The sequence below is a fragment of the Canis aureus genome, chromosome 6 (assembly GCF_053574225.1).
Source record: "Canis aureus isolate CA01 chromosome 6, VMU_Caureus_v.1.0, whole genome shotgun sequence".
Taxonomy (NCBI): Eukaryota; Metazoa; Chordata; class Mammalia; order Carnivora; family Canidae; genus Canis; species Canis aureus.
Genome location: NC_135616.1, coordinates 40,846,357 through 40,866,542, shown reverse-complemented (window position 1 = coordinate 40,866,542; position 20,186 = coordinate 40,846,357). Strand labels below are relative to the sequence as shown.

General features: G+C 47.4%; 2 long non-coding RNA genes across 2 annotated transcripts; one reads left to right on the top strand and one right to left on the bottom strand.

The window, feature by feature from the left end:
* Positions 1 to 6,404: 6,404 nt before the first annotated feature.
* On the top strand, positions 6,405 to 11,289 carry LOC144315918 (uncharacterized). Its single transcript, XR_013381653.1, has 2 exons — positions 6,405 to 6,776; positions 10,516 to 11,289. It is a non-coding gene; the product is annotated as an uncharacterized LOC144315918 (long non-coding RNA).
* LOC144315920 (uncharacterized) lies at positions 9,391 to 12,916 on the bottom strand. The gene is made up of 2 exons (XR_013381656.1): positions 12,595 to 12,916; positions 9,391 to 9,638 (listed from the first exon to the last, which is right to left on the bottom strand). It is a non-coding gene; the product is annotated as an uncharacterized LOC144315920 (long non-coding RNA).
* Positions 12,917 to 20,186: the final 7,270 nt, after the last annotated feature.

The following is a 20,186-nucleotide window of genomic DNA, read 5'->3' as shown; positions in this document are numbered from 1 at the left end:
TGGCACAAACTAGTCAGGGACCAGGCCAGCTGGCCTCCCTATGCCGGGGATGTGACATCAGTAATCCTACCTCGGCAGTGCTGACCTGCTACTGTGGCCCATCCACCCCTCCTCGCTCTGTTGTGGAGCCTGCCAGGCTGATGGGTGGATTCTGAACCTGGGAGCAACCATTCACCCAAACACTAACGCACACCTCTCAACACCTGCTTTTGATCCACCAAATTCAGATTACTTGTGATAATGTCTCCACATAGCCTTCCTGTAATGGTAACAAGTGTGTTTCTGCTTTTAATTCAGTGTTATTTCACCTGTTAGAATCAGCATAGTCTCCATCCAAATATTTAGAAAGCAAAATAAAGTTTCAACCTATTTCTCATGTTTCCATTATTACAAATAGCACTGACATGAATATGGGCGTTTTGACGCCAAAGTAGAAAGATCAAAGAATGATTTTACATTCTCATTATATGTTTCCAGGTAACATTTTTCCCCACTTGCCACTTTTCCTAAAGGCTCTAACTCCCAGTAGAAAATCAATTGCTGGTGCTAGAATCTTGAGAAGTTGAAAATGTACCCTGCCCTCCATTGGTCAGGTGCCACTGTCTCTTCTCTGTTTGGGGCTGACATGGGAACCTGCTTCTCTTGAAACAGCAGATAGGATGGGAACCTGAGTCTTTCCGCAGGTGAGCATCGATGTTGTTTGGGGCAAAGTGCTCAGATGCCATCTGAACGAGTAGAATCATGTCATCAACCCCAGTTATATCCATTTTCACCTCTGATGGTGTACTGTTTTCTGATGTCCGAGCCTAAATATCTTCCATCAGTGATGGGCTCAGTCATCACCTGCAATGGGACTCACCTGTGTTTATAGGTCTGAAAACCATCCAGCAGCTATGACTGCTCATCAAGGGGAAAATCACCACCAACTTTATTCATTTTTAATATTTTGTTGGATGAGTTATGTTTTTCTCACTTATATTCCTAATTTTTAATCTTTACGTAAACATTTTAAGTTGTGGGGTGCCTGGAAGGCACAGCTGGTTAGGTGTCCGACTCTTGGTTTCCACTCAGGTGGTGATCTCAGGGTCATGAGATGGAATCCTGAGTCCAGCTCCCTGCTGAGCGGGGAGCCTGCTTTTCCTCTCCCTCTGCTCCTCCCACTCATGCTCAATCTCTCTCTCTCTCAAATAAATACATTAATTAAAAAAACTTTAAGTTGCATTTTTCTTGTGAAGAAGCTATTTTGAAATTAAATCATTGCTTTTAAGGAGGTTAGTAAAATCTGAAAAGCTCAACAGAGTACAAGTAAAAAGTGTCCACCTCCAACAAACCTCTCAATCTCCTTTCCCAGAAACAACCAGGTGTTTTTTTTTATTATTCCCCAGATCTGTTTGTTGTATAAACAATGTGTATATATTTTTATATTTACATATTCATTCTTGTTTTAAAGCACTGAGGTTAGCTACAGCCACACCATGTTGGTGCCTTGACTGTTTGCACATTGCAACGTAGGAGCTGTCTCCTTGTGCTAACAGGTTCACAGCATTTCATGCATGGATCTGCCACCGTTGGGCTGCCTTGGGGAGGCATTCTGGTTATTTCCAAACACCTGTTGCTACTAGTAGCAGTGCAGTGGAATCCTGGTTTCTCATCCACCATAGGTGTGTGTGGAACACATACATATTTAGAAGAGGAATTACTGGGTCAGAGTATCTGAATTTGAAATTTGGTAGCTATTTTTGTGATCTTCCCCACAGTTTTTAATTTGCATGTTTAACATTATGAGTGAGGTCAAACTTTTTTTTTTCTGTTTTTGTTTTTTTAAAGTAAGCTTTTATGCCCAACGTGGGGTTTGAACTCGTGACTCTGAGATCAAGAGTCCCATGTTCCACCAACAAAGCCAATCAGATGCCCCTTGTGATAAATTGCAAAGCTGTTTGTATTTTCTTTTCTGAGAATTATCTTGTCCTACATGTTTTATTGGGTTTAAACAATTGATGTATAGGATTCTTTATATAATAAAGAAACTAGCTCTTCGTCATGGGCATTATAAGAAGTAATTTCTTCGATTTTCCGCTTGCCTTTTGTCTTTGTTATATTTTCCTGCAGAATTTTTTTTTTTTAATTTTTTTTTAATTTTTTATTTATTTATGATAGGCACACAGTGAGAGAGAGAGAGAGGCAGAGACACAGGCAGAGGGAGAAGCAGGCTCCATGCACCGGGAGCCCGACGTGGGATTCGATCCCGGGTCTCCAGGATCTCGCCCTGGGCCAAAGGCAGGCACCAAACCGCTGCGCCACCCAGGGATCCCTCCTGCAGAATTTTTAAAGATGTAAAATTAAATATGTGGTTAAAATACGTATCTGTGTATCTTATGTGTGTCAGGAGTGTGTGTTATGATCGAAATCTGACACCACAAGTGTTTCCTCACCTTCCTAACAGTCCCTCCCTCTTCCAGCAGAGAACCCCATTCCTTGAAACACTGGGGAGCCTACTCACGCTGCCACCCTACCACACAAAATCGTTTTGTCACAATATCACCAGTGCAACTTCTGAAAAATCAACCTACTGGGTGAGCTTCAATACTTTTTTCTAGTTCTTCTTGTCATTTGACTATGTCCTACTAATTGCTGTGTAATTTATTTGAATAAATTCCTTTTCTGTGTTGTACGGAATCAATTTTTTAAAAATAATTTCATTCATAAATCTTTTTAATAAAAATGCCATCCGGACTTTATGTCATATGTAGGGTAGCTTCTCCCACTAAGACTATGTAGAACTTTCTCCATGTTTCTTTAAGTGCCTTTAATTTTTTTATGTCCAAATGATGCAAGAAATACAGAATGCAGTTGGCTAACACACAGTGTATTAGAACAGTTTCTAACAGCTACAGAGGAAATACCAACAAGGCGGACCTACTGTCTTGGCAGAACCAGGCTGGTGACAGCAACAGAGCAGGTGAATGTGGAAAAGATCAGAGGGTGAGGCCAGTGCTTGGGACGCGAGGGCATGACGCTCCTGTGGCCGAGTGGCCACTGCTACTCTGAAGAGCTACAGGCGCAGGGTTCCATTGGAGCCCAGACTCCAGGTGACCAGGCCACTGCAGGTGACCTGAATGGCGTCATAAGGGAATAATGACGTGAAGCTGGTTTCAGACTCTCCAAATCTTTGCTCTCACCAAGGACTTGCTTACACACAGGTGGTGTTGTCTCTTGTCGTGAACCAGATATGGGCTCATAAACAATTTGTTCTGCTATGTGATTATTGTCAGAAAGGAAGATTTAGTATTCAAACCCTCATCTCTGACGTTTTAATTTTTGTGGATATTTTAAAAAATGGAATTGCTGTGACAGCCATATGGCAGGCAGGTCAGTGATTACCTAGGGGAGTGTATGTATTGGTAGGATTTTTGTTCAGGTATAACACGCTACAAACTGTGCAGATCGTGAGTGTCCCCCTGATGCGGCCGCCATCAGAGAGAGCGCATTACCTGTCCTTGGAGACTCCCTCCCACCCTCTCTGTCCTCCCTGTCCTCACGAAGGTGCTCCCTCCCCGACTCCTGCCCCATGGTCAGCATGCTCCCGGTTGCCTGCTGCAAATATCCTCTAAATGCAGTGGTCTCTGTGCTGTGTCTGGAGGCTTTGGTCCAACACCACACGTGGCCCTCGCCGAGGTTGGGTATGCTCTTCTGCTCTTCTTTCCTGTTACACTGTTGCTGGATATTTGGGTCCTTCCTGATTCCTTGTTACGAATAGATGCATTCAGTGCATCTATCTGTATGAATTAGAAGACAAAATTCACACCTGCAGGCACAACCTCTTTGGAAACATGGCAAACTGAGGGGGTTGTATGCACAGCTGTGATTTTTCCACCTAATTCTTACTGACAGGCACACTTACAACTATGCTACTCCAAACAACAGGTTCTGCAGGAAACTTTTTTCCTTGTATGTTCTAGGTCAAAACCATTTTGTCACTGTGGTTTAGACCTCGGGGCCTTTTTTACTTTCCGTGAAGTTGGGTTATAGTCCCTGGAGGAGGCTCCCGGATTCATTCCTGGCAGCTGTAATGGAATTCTGGCTTGGCTTATTTATGTCTTTTTTTAAAAAAGATTTTATTTATTTATTTATTCATGAGAAACACAGAGAGATAGAAAGAGGCAGAGACATAGGCAGAGGGAGAAGCAGGCTCCATGTAGGGAGCCCGACGTGGGACTCGGATCACGCCCTGAGCCAAAGGCAGATGCTTAACCACTGAGTCACACAGGCCTCCCAGTCCTGGTTTAATATTAGATCTCATCTACACACCCCCAGGCCACAGGGATTTGCATTTTGTGTTTACAGAGTCAGTAAAGGTCTATATAGCAATCCCAATCAACCTGTTCATAAACAAAAAGTCATGAATGATTTTCAACTAGAAGGATATTTGTGATGAGAAGCCACCACAGCAAGCAGAGGGGAGGCCCAGCTGTGGAGAGAAAGAACACCAATCTTCTTCTTCCATCCTGGAACAGTCATGGTCATGAAAAGGAGCTCAGCACTGCCTCTCAACTCCAGGCTGGGCAGGGCCTTGGAGGTGGCCTGTGGGTCTCAGCTCCCTGCCATTTGCACACAAACCTTATTTTCAACTTAACTTTTAGTGTTTTTCTGATGAGTGTGGTAGCCATGGAGCTGGGTCCATGGCCACTGGCTTATAAGTCAGACCAAGTATTTATTTATTTATTTATTAAAGATTTTATTTATTTATTCATGAGAGACAGAGAGACAGAGAGAGAGAGAGAGAGAGAGAGAGGGAGAGAGACAGGCAGAGGGAGAAGCAGGCTCCATGCAGGGAGCCCAACGTGGGACTTGATCCTGGGTCTCCAGGATCACACCCTGGGCTGAAGGTGGCGTTAAACCGCTGAGCCACCCAGGGATCCCCTAGACTAAGCATTTTTTGTTAAGGTTTTTAAATTTTATTTTTAAGCAATCTCTGCCCCCAACCTGGGGCTTGAACCCATAGCCCTGAGATCAGGAGTCACACGCTCCACCTGCTGAGCCAGCCAGGCACCCCCGGGCCAAGCATTTTTATCATACAGGGCTCTACATTTAGTGTGCATAAAATTTACTTTATTTTTTTTAAAGATTTATTTATTTATTATTTATTTTAGAGAGAAAGAGTGAGCATGATGGGGGAGGGGCAGAGGCAGAGGGAGAAGCAGACTCCCTGCTGAGCAGGGAGGTCAATGTGGGGCTCAACCCCAGGGACCCCAGGATTGTGACCTGAACTGAAACCAAGAGTCAGATGCTCAACCAACTGAGCCAGGCAGGTGGCCCTAAAATATATTTTATTTATGTGAATGACATTTCACCTGGTCCTTAGAGTGTTTTACTGATACTGACAACTGGTATCTGTTAAAAACAAGGTTCTAGATATCCATTCTGATTTGTGTAATTACAAGAAAGACTACAAAGCAGCATTCTCACGTGCTCACCTCACAAAAATAGATTTGTTTTTTCATGCCTAATATTGGAGCTAAGTAACTAGGTGACTGTCCAGGGACTTCTCCCCTGAGTGGCAGAGATGCCTTCCTCTGACCAGCCAGAACTACACGTAGACTCAAATATCGGCTCCGGAGAGAGGTCGTTCATCTACTCAACAAAATACTTAGAATGTATTGTGGCCAATGTACCATGCTTCCAGGCTGAGAGGGAACTAAAGATGAATTAAAAATAAAACTTTTATCAAACATGAATCTTCGTATGTGGGGAGGTGTTAAGCCAAGTGCAGAGAAGACTGTAAGTCTCCAGTGACGAGTGTCTGGGGTGGTGGTGGGTGGGTCAGGTGTGTGGGTCCACGTGGGGGGCTTCTCGTTGCTCCAAGGGCTTGGAAAGGATTTGTGGAGGAAATGGTGCCTGCGCTGGCCCGGGAAGGATGTGGGATTGATGGGCAGGGGCTCCTGGCACGTTCCTGGTGCCAGAGGGAGCGGGAAGGGTCTTTCAGCCTGAACTGAAAATGGGAAGTCTTCTGTGAGCATCAAAATGTTCAGAGAGGGCAGGCAAGTGGATGCTCACTGGTAGGATCCAGTGGGGGGTGGGGGGTGGGGTGGCGGGGCAGGGGGTGTGTGTGTCTTGAAAGGTGATGAGGTCCCACCCTGGGGTGGTCCTGGATGTGACCACCTGTTGGACTAGAGAGCTGTTGGGGCTTTTGTGTCTGCTCTCCTTTGCTGCCCTTTGGGGCTGTCAGCGTCTCCAAGGGACTGGGTTTGAGGGAAAAATGCTGTCCGACTGCTCGAGGGAGGGGACATGTGAGCCAGGGTCTGAGGGGTGCGCTGCCTGGGACCCGCCCAGGGTGCAATGACATGGAGGGAATCAAGAGGCGAGCCACGTGGATGGTGTTCTAGGGTGAAACTGCAGAACCTTGATCACCAGGCTAAGTACTTTGGACGTTTCTTCCTGAAGGCAGTTGGATTCCTTTAAAGGCAAATCTGACATGTGCCAGGGAGACTGTCCTTGCCCACGCCTTCAGCTGTTTTGGAAAGTCCTTGCAGCCAGAAGTGCTCATTAGCTGCGGCTCTCTGCCAGCCTCCTCCTGGGAGGGACATTGTCCTGCTTCCTGGCTCCTCACCATCTGCGGACCCACCCCAGGGCCCAAGTGAGAAAGAGGACCTGCTGGGTGAGCACTTTCCTGGATGCAGGAGAAGGCTGGGAGCCGCGCCCTGACAGAACCGGGAGCAGCAGGACATGTCCGCGGGCGGGAAGCCACAGCAGAGCCAGGAGGACTGTCACTCTAGGAGGTGGGATGGGGGCCTGCTGTGGGCAGCTGGACTTCCGCGGCCTGAGGGCTGAGAGCAGGGGACAGCTGGGTGACCAGGCCTGCCTTGAGTCATCCATGGTGTGGTCTGCCCCATGGCACTGTGCCTACAGGTGGGAGTTGTGGCTGAGACCATGGGTGATGCTTTGAGCACCTGATTTTGGCCCCTGGTGCAGAGACATGTAAACATGGTGGTAAAAGGAACAAGTCAGGAAGAATGAGCACATACACACATACACATACGTGATCTGTGCGTGTACAGACACATAAATATATGGTAGGTACTTAGTCCATGGTGGGGGGAAGGGAAACCATCAGATATTTTTGTGGGCAACCAAATACTTAAAAATTGTTTCCCAGCAAGACTTTCTCAAAGGATTCCTCATGATGCAGGCGTGACTTCTAGGAATTCTGATGTGTAAAGGGTGTTTTTTAGGGGAGCATGGGGGTTCTCACTCATCGGAATTCAGTGGTCTCACACGGCCCTGGCACCTCCAAGGTGTCCCTGAGCTCAGGGCTTACCGTAGCTCAGTCCTGGGATTTTTAGGGCCAGCACCTGGATTTTCTTTGTCCACTGAGGGACAGACTCCTGTTCAGTAGAATTCCAGCAGAATGATTTGCAGGAAGGGGTTTCCTTTCCAGCAACCAGAATGCCTGGGTCTCTGATTTGTGCCTGTAGGAGAGCTGCCATCCCCAGTGGTAGCGGGGCTCTCGGTGACTGCACTGGGAATCAGAAGACTGTTTCCGAAACATAGGACACAGGCAAGGAAACATGGCAGTGGGGAGTGCTTCCCCCATGTTCTGGAAGCCTGATGGACAACAGCCCCTTCCCAGCAGAAGATACTTCTCAGGGACGTGCAGGATCCTGGACAGAGATATATGCCATTGGCTCCTTTTGTCCCCCTGGACCCATGTTTTCCTCTGAACTCACCTCTTCTCTGACACTTGGTCTTTGGGTGGCTTTAGTATTGCCGATGGAAACTACAGTCAAGGTCTGTTGGCTGGCGGGTGATGCGGGTCCAACCTCCCAGAGTTTGAGGAGTAGATTACTGTTTCAGCCCATTGTGTTTATTAAATCAGTAGTTTGGGAAGGATGTCAGCTTCTCTGAGTTTTTCCCACGTTGACAAATGTGTTATTTGTGTAGGGAAATCAACATGACCCCCCTTCCCAGCAGCCTTGGCTGCGCCCTCTCTGCAGCTCCAGGAAGAGGGGATAAAGGCCAGACAGACAGAATATTATCGAGTCTATGCAAACTCCTACAGCACACCTTGTATTCCCCTCCAATTATGTGCTATTCCTTCATCTGTGGCAGGAGTAGGTAGCTTTGCTAGGAAGAGTGGGCCAGGACGCTTCTCTGGAGCACCGCTTTCACTGTGAATCTTTAGCTTCTGATGAACCCCTAACCTTGAATGACCTCTGGCACTCAGCCATGTTGCAGGCTTGCGTGTATGTGTGGACGTCTTCACCAAGAAAACATAGGAAGTCACATAGTGGGGACCCCCTCTCAGGCAGCAGGTAGTGAGCCCACAGGGGGCACTGGGCGGGAGGACTTACAGGGGGATTAACCCAGAGGATGGAACGGGGCATGGCTCAGGGAAAACAGATGTCTTCAGGGTTGTTGGCCGGCCCATATGTGGGCGAGTCATCTCAGGAAGCATCATACTGTGCACACTCATTTTAGGGTTGACTTAATAGTATTGATCCACAGGAATTTAGCAAACTGTTTGCCTCTGTTCTCTGGAAGGTAAATATGGAAAACCCCATGGAGGTCACAAAAGTGTTAGGGGTCATCTACACAGGGGAAATAGCGCTGGCCTGTCCTCTCCATTGTGGCATGTGACGCTTTACCTACCGAGCCTGCGGGTACGTCCGCATGACCAGTAGAAAGAGCAGGATCTGGAAGCGGGGAGGCCAGATTTCAGCCACAGATCATCACTCACCCACCTCAGATGGCTGTCCCTTCTCGAGGATGGAGATCTGATAACTAGGACATGGAGTTGACATGAGAACATCATGAAATAAGGTGGTGAAAGTGCTCAATTAATTGTAAGCCCTCAAAAAATGAGAGAGCCCTCAGCATTTGACCTAGAACACCACCTTGTTTTCTGAGGCAGCAATGAGAAGCACATTAGCTGAGCCTCAGGGCTTCATCTTTGGTTCTGTTGGCATTTGGGGTCTTAGATGTCCTTTCTCTTTCCACATAATTGGGGTTAAGTTAGAAAGCTACAGTCCTGCTGGAAGCTCAGAAGAGACACACTGTTTGCTCTGGTTTGCTTGCAGATGAAGGTGAGACTACATCTTGCATCTTTCCGTCCAGGGAGGTAAGCTGTACGTGGGTTCTAGAAGGTTGTGAGCTGTCAGGTGACGGGAACATGGGTCAGGCAGAATCGCATGGGGCCACGGCCCGGGAGGCGATGTGACCACCACAGGCAAAAAACCAGTAGGGCCCATGTGCCCAGAGCTGCTGGTAGCCTCTGGGACTTTTGTCTGCCCCCCACCTCCCTGCCACTGCCACCAATAACAATGGGCATTTTTGACTTAGTGTTTTATGACAAAGGACAGTGGGGTAGGGGACGTAGAATACGAGAATACGAGATTACTGATGATGTATATTCTTGATATTGGTGTAAATGTTGGTTCAAGGCCACACATCATACGTTTCCACCCCCCGCTTGCCTTTTCCTGCCGTGACCCTTGGGTTTAAACCTGGTGCGCTCCCAAAGGTGCTGCCTGTGGCCCACCGTTTCTGTGCCCCCTTCTCGTCTGCAGCGCCAGCTGGGTTGGATGCTCTTGCCTGAACGAATGCATGTGGGTTTTCCCCACAGCAGAGCTTGATCTGAAGACCTGGGTGCAGGGAAGAAGCAGAGAGATGGGGAAGGAGGAAGAGCATTACCAAGAGTCCACACTGCTTTGAGCAGTACCGGCATTACTCCCCCCGCCCGGCCCCTTTCAGGAAGCATCTAGATGCCTCTAGAAGACAGATGTTTCTTCAGTGCTTCTGTCCCCTGTCACTGAAGGGACCTGCACTTGCCGGGGGCCTAGTGGGCCCTGAAAGACCCCTGCCTGTCCCCTGGACAGTGGTGACAAGTTCCTGATATTCTTCCTGCCTCTGTGTCTGCCTCCAACCTGCCCTGCGTGTACTGTCGGAGTAGCCTTCAAAGGAACTCCTGGCTCGCAAGGCTTCATGATGTCCCTGAGAAGAGATTAGCTGCTCGGGATGGCTCCCCAGATCTCTCCAGTTGACCTCAGACTCCTTGCAGGGAGCCTGGCCCCAGGCCAGCACCACTAGCACCCCCGGGCACCCAGACCTTCCCACCCCCACATGTGGTCTTGCTCTCGCCTGCCTTCTTCTCAGCATCTGGAGCCCTACCTGTCCCTCAGGGACACCTGTCACCCATGTCAGCTCTGCATCTCTGCATATACTCAACGGTGTGGCCCTACAGCACTGCAGGTGATGTGGCTGAGCAGGCGGGAGACCAAGGGGGCCACTGGGGGACTTTCCCCAGAGGGTCTGGGGTCACCCTGCTCTGCAGCTCATCTGGGTTCCCCACCAACTTCATCTCCTTGCTGTCATGGAAAGGAGGCCCCTTGTCTTTTTTTGGGTGGCGCTCAGCTCCTGGAGGCTGCTCTCAGGCCCTTGCATATGGCCCCCCATCTCCGAAGCAGGAGGACCCCCTCGGGTGAAACCGCCCCAGTTCAAGTCTCTGCCTTCTTCCCGCAGGAGACTCGGTGCTTCATCCTGGCCTACGTGGAGGAGCTCCCCTGTGCCAGAAAAGGTAAAACCATCACGTGGATCATCCCACCCACACTCAGAGGAGATGACATCATGTAAGGGTGAGAGTCCTGGAGTCACTGAGGTGGGACTTCCAGAGTGCGCTGTCCTTCCTCAGAGCCTCATAATGACGTGGTAACAAATTCACTGGGCTGCCCTGGTGTTGCTGTGATGTCCTCCCCCCTCCTGCTCCCAGAGACTCAGGCCACTGGCCCTGCTCACCTGCCCCTTGGCTTCTTTCAATTTGTTCCCAAAGTCTCTGAGTTACTTTGGTGCCAGAATGTCTTTTGGAAAAACACATCAAGGACAGAACGTGAAAGGAATGGTACAGAAATAAATAAATGGAAGTTCTATAGAAGAGGGAGGGAGCAGTTGCCAGGCACTCCTCGCCCCTCCAGCATCGCACCAATGGTGGCGCTGCCTTTGCTGCCCACCAGTGACATCCGTCAGAGACTCAGCAGTGCTTCCGACATGCATATCCTGACGGCCTGGCGGTCTTACAAGTGTCATGAAAGTGCACACGAAGGTTTGAACCTCCTGATTCGCATGATTTTGTGGGAATTTATTGGTCCATTGGATGGTGAACCATTTTCAGAGATCATGTCTGGTAGCTTCTGGGAAGAGGACCAGTAACTTATTCTCAAGTGACAGTTTGGTTGGGCTTAGGACTTTTTGTTTTTTAAAGCTGTTTCACATAAAAAAAATAAAATAAAATAAAAACTTTTTTTGTAAAAAAAAATCAGACATTTAGAAGAGGGGTGTGTGGTTTCCGTAAGTTGTATATGGGACAAATCTTGTTCGCGGGATTATTGTGAGCGATGCTCACCAGGAAAGCACTTTGATGTATGGTAAAAACTTTATTCAGACTTGCAAAAACAATAATGTTAAAATATAAATCTAATTCCGGGAGCCCCTGGGTGGTTTAGCCGGTGAAGTATCTGCCTTCAGCTCATGTCATGATCTCAGGGTCCTGGGATGGAGCCCGGGGATGGAGATCTGCTTCTCCCTCTACCTGCTGCTCCCCCTGCTTGTATTCTCTCTCTCTCTCTCTCTCTCTCTCTGTCACTCTCTCTCTCAAATAAATAAAAAAAATAAAAATAAAAATTTACATCTAACTCCTTTACAGAGTTCACAATCACACAAAAATTTGTTTTTAATCCAAAGGAAGTTTGTTTTCACAAACATTTTAAGTTAGAACTTAATTGCTAATTCCATTCCTTATAATCCAACTGAGCCCATTTGTAGGATCTGGGACCATTTGGAAAGTGTTTCTATGACAGTATTAGGTATTTCCCTGGGATCCTCAGCCTGGGGACTTATCATAAGTCTGCTGCCCCCTGGGGCCATCGCATCAGCCACCAGGTCCTGCACGGCCGAGGGGCCTTTCAGCTGCCAGGTCTCTGAGTGGTGCCCCATAGGGCCCTGGATTAGGTTGGTACTTGGTGTTGTTACCAGTACAGTAATCTGAGAGCCAGGTGCGGCTGGCTGGCCATTTACAGATGAGGACACTGAGGCTTCCAGAGATTTAAATTAATGGTCCAATGCCACACAACTAGTTAGTGGCTGAGGTGGCTTCCTCTGCAGTCCTGTGACACCGAGTCCATCTGCTATGCTACTTTTTAGAGACTGACCAACGAAGTTTTATTTTCTGGGCAGACTTTGGCAGGTGAACACAGGCTTGTTGAAAATTCCTTCTATTCATTATGCCCTGCATCTTTTTTTAAAATTTATTTTTATTTAAAAAAATATTTATTTGAGAGAGAGAGAGAGAGAAAGAGAAAGAGAGAGAAAGAGAGAGAGAGAATGAGCAGAGTAGAGGGGCAGATGGAGAAACAAACTCCCCGCTGAGCAGGGAGCCTGATGCCGGGCTCAATCCTAGGATCCTTAGATCACGACCTGAGTTGAAGGAAGATGCTTAACCCACTGAGCCCCCCAGCCACCCCAATAGGTATCTAAAAAAGCTTATTGTCAGACTGATGTTAGATTTGTGGCTTAGGCTGATAGCATGACCCTGAGGGAGTCGTTTACCTGATGGCGGCAGGCAGGATCGGCAAACATCTCTCCCCACCCCGAGGTCCAGCCAGTGTCAGGTACGCAGGCCCGCCTGCTAGCCTGGTTCCGTGGTTTGGTTCAGCACATCTCCCCAACGTCCTGCTCTCTGAGTCACATGCACGCCCCAGAGGTAACAGTGTCAACGAGTCTGCTGCTTCTGAGTGCAGCTGTGAGGCTCAGCTCTGGGTCAGGTGTGGCACCCAGAGCAGCCAGGCAGTCATGTGGTTCAGCAAACCTGTCAGCCCCAAGTCCAAGGTGATACTGGTCCCTTGTTCAGACCCACAGGACATGTCTGGGTCCTGCCTCAGGACTTTGTGATGTATGGCACTCTCATGGTCTCCTGGAACTTCCTGTGTGAGGTCAGCTAGTTAGTGGACACCTGTGCATTGTGTCCAATAGGGAACCAGATAAGCTGCTTCCAGTCCTCGCACATTCTATGTTTTAGACGTCTTCACAACACACAGTACAGGGCTGTCTCTGAGATATACATCTCGTTGGATCAGTCCCATTTGCCCTGTCTGGGGACAACTTCTGGACTTGCTGTCATCAGGCAGGGCCCAAATGAATGAGCGTGGGTGCCTCTTTGAGCTGGGGAGGCTGTTTTGCGGCTTGAGTGGTGGCTGGGGCAGGCAGGGTACTGCAGGGAGGAGGTCACGAGGGGCACAGGTGCCGTGACACCTGGAAGCCAATGGGACAGTGTGGACTGCCCAAAAGTAAACCCACAGGTACATGGCTAATTGATGGTGGACAAAGCAGCCAAGATGATTACATGGGGGAAGGATAACCTAGTTCACTGGAACAAACTGGATATCCATCCAGGGAAAAAAGAGCTATGACCTTATTTCATAGATCTTGGACTTAAACCCAAAAGTTACAATTATAAAATTTCCATAAGAATATGGGAAAAAAAATCTTTGAAATTTTGGGTTAAGCAAGATTTCTTATGACACCAAAAGCGCAAAGCGAAAAAAAAAAAAAAAGCTACACTGAACTTCATCGAATTAGAATTTCTGCTCTTTGAAAGACACCAGTAAGAGATAAAAACGACTCGAGGCACCTTGGGGGTTCTATCGGTGAAACATCTGCCTTCGGCTCAGGTCACAATCTCGGGGTCCTGGGATCCTGATCTAGATACTTACCAAAGAGAAATGAGAACAAATGCTCAGAAAGGGACTTGAGTCCATGAACGTTGATAGCAGGCTTATCCCTAAGAGCCAGGCCAGGGAACAACCCACATGCCTATCAGGAGGGAAAGGTGTAGACAAACAGCGGATGCTGCTCAGCATTGAGGAGGACCCATCAACAATGTGGTCCCGTGAATACTTCTCAGGGGTATCATCTGAGAAGTTTGCAGACACAAGAGACACCTCAGGTTCGTGCTGTCTGATTTCGTTTTTTTGGCACCAGGAACCCATGAGAATCGGAAAGTAGATCAGTGGTTGCCAGATGCAGGGAAGATGGTGTAGCTCAATCTGGTGGTACTTGTGCGAGTTTATACACTTGTCTGAACTCAGAGGACTGCCCGCATGAGGCATGTAGCAATGCTGCCTGTGGACCCCACATCAGGAAAACCCGGAGACCGCATACCTGGCCCTGCAAGCAGGCTCTCCTCTGCATCTGCGAGCCCAGGCTACAACAGTACCCCTTTCACAGGGTTGTTGGGACAATTTAATAAGACACCACATTTTGTTTTGAGGCCTGGTGCAGACTTAAAATCCAAGCTAAATTCTATACCTGCATTTCTGTTTTTTTTTCCTTCATCATATCCTGAAAGAACATGGTTTGGGGTTTATCTCATTCCAGAATTGCTACTTCTGCAGACCCCAGGGACTACGTGCATGCTCACAGGTCACATGTCACACACCCTGGAAAAGCACCTGCTCTTGTGCCAGCTCTTGGCTGGGAAGTGGAGCTGAATCTCCTCCCCCTGCCGAGCTGCCACGTGACCATCCCTGTACCTGCACACACAGAAGAGGCCCAGCTCCGTGGGCCAAGTGAACTTTCTCTGGGCCAGGGCTGTGCTGTGAATTCCTGACTGACCTGAATGAGAACGGGCTCATTTGAGCCAACGAGCTGTCAGAACAATACATCTTAGATTTCTGCGAGGAGTCCCTTTTCACCAAGTTTTTCTGCCCTCCCCGTCCATGATGCCTGCCTGCCACTGTCTAGCCTCTGCCACTTGCCTTAGATTACTCTCCCATAACAACTCCTCTGCACACGGCCCCCACCTCCTTTGTGCACCCCCGTTACACAATGCCTGGCCGGCCACCCCGCGCGGTCTCCTGCAGAGCCTCCCGCCCGACAGCTCTTCCCACTGAGAACTCAGGGAGCAGATGGCCTCTGGCCTGCTGTTCTGTGCTGGCACCTTCGGGGAGCTGGAAGGTTTTGGCGTGAGGCTAATCTAAACTCCTAACCTCAAGTGTCAGAGCTGCGTGCCCTCAGTCCAACAAGAGGTTTGAACGAAGGGTGCGTACTGGATCGGGGTGAAGGCTAGGGTGGGACAAAGGTGGATTTGGCACCACTTGTGTGAGATGGGGCTTCATTTGTCTTTGTGTCTCTCGCCATCTGGAAGCCTTTCTGCTGGCAACTCTTCTCTGTGTCGACTTTTCATTCCATAGGTTCCCCTCCTCTGAGTTGTGCTCAAGTTAACTTGAGAACACACAGGTCTCTGACAACATGTGGAATGTTCTATTTGTTCCTTTAGGCAATTAGCTTCACAGTCCACCGTGGCCTAGACACATGGGGATCTGACCATCATCCCTACTGTTTATCAGCTATAGGACTTGGGGTGGGATGCTCAGCTCCAGCCACCACCACCCTGGCCCTTCCTGTTGGGGGAACCAAGCTCATGTCTCCCTCAGGGGTTTGGCATTTGCTGCTGCCTCTGCCGGGCCTGCTCATTTGGAATTTCTGCAGGAGGTTCCTCATTCACATCTCACTTTAAACGCCATCTGTGCAGGGGCGCCTGGCCAACTTAGTTGATGGGGCACAAGACTCTCAATCTTAGGCTCGTGAGTTTGTGCCCCATGTTGGGTGTAGAGATGACTTAAAAATGATAAATGAAACCAATGCCATCCCTTCAGATAGAACTTTCCTGATCACCATTTCTGAAACACATACCTCATTGAGTACAATTGCACCATCTTCTCTTAATTTCTTTGAAGCATGTGTCCTGTTTATTAGCTTCTCATCTGTCACACTCAATGAGAACAAAAGCATCCAGAATGTGGAGCAGGGCCAGAGATGCCTATTGTACCATGATGTCCCCAGAGCCTTGGATTGTCCCTGACACATTTACAGAGTTCTTCATATTTATTGAGTGGATCAGAGTTAGCCCCTCTATCTATCTGTAAAGTGGAGATAGTAGTACCTCCTTGTAGGGTTAGTGAAAATCATAGGACAAAAAGTTTATAAAGGGTTAGCCTGCTGCGTGGCATAGGGTGAGTGTGCTATAAACTGTGGATCTACTCACTGTCATTTCTGACCCTGTGGCCCCCTCCCAGCTGTATGAGCTGGTCCAGAGCACAGATTACGTCTTACTCGTCTATTTCACATTGCTATGCATGTAGTACACACTCAATAAAACATTGTTTATTTTTTTATTTTTATTTTTTATTTTATTTATTTATTTTTTTTAAAGATTTTTTTTTATTAATGATAGTCACAGAGAGAGAGAGAGAGAGAGAGAGAGGCAGAGACACAGGCAGAGGGAGAAGCAGGCTCCATGCACCGGGAGCCTGACGTGGGATTCGATCCCGGGTCTCCAGGATCACGCCCCGGGCCAAAGGCAGGCGCCAAACCGCTGCGCCACCCAGGGATCCCTTATTTTTATTTTTTAAAACATTGTTTATATGAAAAAACTTCCTCCCAGTAAATCAAGGCCTCAAGCAAATAAAATAGAAAACACATCAACTTCATGGAAGCTCATCTTTAGTTTTTAATTTGTTTAAAAATTTATTTACTTATTTGAGAGAGAGAGATAGAGTGAGCAGGGGAGGGAGAAGGAGAAGCAGACTCTCCGCTGAGCAGGGAGCCTGACACCAGGCTGGATCCCACGACCCTGAGACCATGACCTGAGCTGAAACCGAGAGTTGGATGATCAACCGAAGGAGCCATCCAGACACCCCACGTAAGCTCATCTTTTATACTCAAGTGAAGAGCCCTTGTCCCTGTGTGGACTTTCCAGACTGCCTGGTCCTGGAAGGGCTGGGGGATAGTTCCTGTGTGGCTCCCGTTGGAGCATCTGCACGTTTGCCGTCACTCGTGCTCATGGATGCGCTTTTCTCCATGAGGCTGCTCGGGGTTTGGACCTTATTTATCCTGTACTCTGGCCAGCTGGCCCTGTGCCCCCAGCACTCAGTGTAGACATGTTTAACCCTGAAGGGACAGCGATGTGGGGATCAGGAATGCAGACCTTGGACTCAGAGCCCTTGGGCTGCAATCCCAGCTCCAAGTCTCACCCACACTAGTCTGAACCTCTCAGGCCCCAGACTGCTCTTGGCTCCCACCATATGTTCAGTAGTGTTTACTGAATTAACCTGAAAAGTTGTACATAAATTGATTTTTTTTTGTAAATAAAAGCATATTTAAACAGACAGGGAGAACTTGTTGATCCTTTGTAATATGTATAAGCATGCCTGATGTGGGGTGGTTTTTTTTTTTTTCTGATGTGGGTTTTTTTTTTTTTTTTCTGATTTCATATTTATCCTATGAGATGTGGTAAATGTGAAGTACATTTGAGAAGAGATCTATACTTTCCCCAGAATCAATTTATAAACACTTTGAGAGAACAAAGTACTGAAAGAAAAACAAACTTCCCTGGCTAGAGCTTGCAGCCTCATCAATCTGAAGTGAAAATTCTCTTTAAACAGGGTATTTCCCGTTTCAGGTTTGTCTTATTTATTTTTATTTTTTTATTTTTTTTACCAAAGGATTTTGTTGTTGTTGTTGTTTGTTTTTTTATTCATGGGACACAGCAAGGTAGAGACATAGGCAGCGAGGTAGAGAGAAGCTGTCTCCCCACGGGGAGTCCAATGTGGGACTCGATCCCAAGACCCCAGGATCACTCCCTGAGCCAAAGGCAAACGCTCAACCACTCAGCCACCCAGGTGTCCCAGATTTTTTTTTTTTTTTTTTTTTAAGATTGTGTTTATTTATTTGAGAGAGAGTGAGAGCACGAGATTTTCCCTAATTGTTTATCTTTGGCTACTGGGAAAAAATTTTAATAGTAGCAACATGATGGCATTCTTGTAATGATTAACTGCTGGTAAAACTGTGTGCTGGCAAAAAAGAATGTCAACAACTTTAGGAATTGGTCCTTTCCTCAAAGGACCTGTGGCCGTTTATCTACAAAACCAGTGTGGTTTTCACAGGTACTCTTGAAAAATATTTGAAGAAAGCCCATTTAAAAATGGTTTAAAATGGTTTTTAAATGACTAGAATGCAATTCACTCCAACTTAATATTTAATAGAGACCAGGAAGACATGGGTGCACATTCCTCACTGTGGAATAGAACCCCTTTTGTGTGTGTGTGCCACAGCAGCCTCTGATGATGGCTTGTGGCTGTGGTGACATCTTGGCACTTGAAAGTCTCTATTGTCAGTATATTTGGTAGATTTCTCTTCATTATCCATAGTGAAGCCTCAATTCAACTTTTTGAAATCTATCTCATCAAGTAGATTTTCTTGACTTTCAAGAATTATAGAGTTCTTCATGGATGCTGACCCCATGCATCCAACCATTGGAAGGACAAGATTTGTATTCTAGCAATGAGTTTGGGTTCCAGAAATCATTTTACCCTTGTACAACCTGTAGCTCTCATAGGCATTTAAGAGACACTTGTTGGGGTGATAGATATAATCTATGGCCGTAGGATAGGACAATACACTGGCTGCGGTGGACCTAGTGGTGTCCCTTCAAAATTCGCATGTTGAAGCCTTGACCTGCAATCTGATGGTCTTTGGAGGTGGGGCCTTTGGAAAGAGTTACTTTTCTGTGGAGTCATGAGGGTGGGGCCCTCAGATTAAGATAATGTATGCATCCTTTATAAGTAGAGACTCCAGAGAGCTTGCTTTCTCTCTATCTGAGCACATGAGGATATGCTTTGAAGATGGCAGTTGTTCTGCAAGGAAGAGAGCCCTCACCAGGGAGCAAAATTGGCTAGACTAGCCAATGACTAGACTAGTCTTGACCTTAGACTTCCTAGCCTCCACACCTGGAAAAAATAAATTCCTGTGGTTTCAGCCACATAGACTGTGATATATTTTTTTAAAAGATTTTATTTATTGAGAGAGAGAGAGAGAGCACAAGTGAGGGGAGAGGTAGAAGGAGAAGCAGACTTCCCGCTGAGCAGGGAGTCCGATCGATGCAGGGCTCAATCCCAGGACCCTGAGATCATGACCTGAGCTGAAGGCAGACGCTTCACCAACTGAGCTCCTTGGGCACTCCCAGAAACATGGTACTATCTAGAATTTAGAGAAGGCACAAGAAGACAGAAGAGTGTAATAAATGTCCATGTATGACTCACCGCCCTCATGCCCTTTCACCGTCCACGCTGCTCCAACCACATGCCTCCTGCTTCACTGCACATGTGGAAGCATCGAGGGACATCTGACACTTCTGCTCAGAAGACCTTCTAAAGGCTTGCTGGGGCAGGAGCAGGCACCTTCCCTGTAATGAGCCACATGGTACACATTTCAGGCTTTGTAGGGCATACAGTTGCTGCTGCAGCGTGAAAGCAGCAACCAACACATCTCAACAAGTAAGTGAGGCTGAGTGCCAATAAAACTTTGCAAAAGGATGCTGAAGTTTGAATTTTGCATGATTTTCACATGTCACAGACTCTTCCTCTTCTTTCTGAGGCCCCTTCCCCCACCCCAACCATGAAACAACGTGAAAATCATTGTTGCTCATGGGCAATACAGAAAAACAGACAGAGGGCTGGATTTGGCCTATAGCTTGTCAACCACAAGGGTGGGGAACAGATCAAGGGAGCAGGAGGGCACGCAGGGAGACACCCTCCACCCTCGGGGCTGCTGCAGGGGTCAGGGACCAAACTTTACCAAACCTGCATGGAGGACACAGAATGGTAAGTTTGCCATTATTATTAGTACTATCAACCCTGCGTTTATTGATTTCGTCTTATGCCCTGAGCACAATGTTGGGGCTGAGCATAGACAAATAAATGAGTTACATAGTTTTTGCCACTTAGTCTAGTTGGGAAGACAGATGCATTTTTTTTTCTGTGTCATGTGGTAAGTACCATGATAAATAAAAAAAGCAAATGGGACGCCTGGATGGCTCATTCTATGGAGCATCTGACTTTTCATTTCAGCTCAGGTCATGATCACAGGGTCCTGAGATTGAGCCCTATGTGGGGCTCCTCGCTCAGCAGGGAGTCTGCTTGAGATTCCCTCTCTCCCTCTCCCTCTGCCCCTCCCCTCACCCCCGTGCATGAGCACACTCTCTAAAATAAATCTAAAAAATAAAATAAAAAGTAAGTATAAAAATGCAAATAATATACATGTATGTATACATGTATTTATACATTCATGCACATGCACAAATG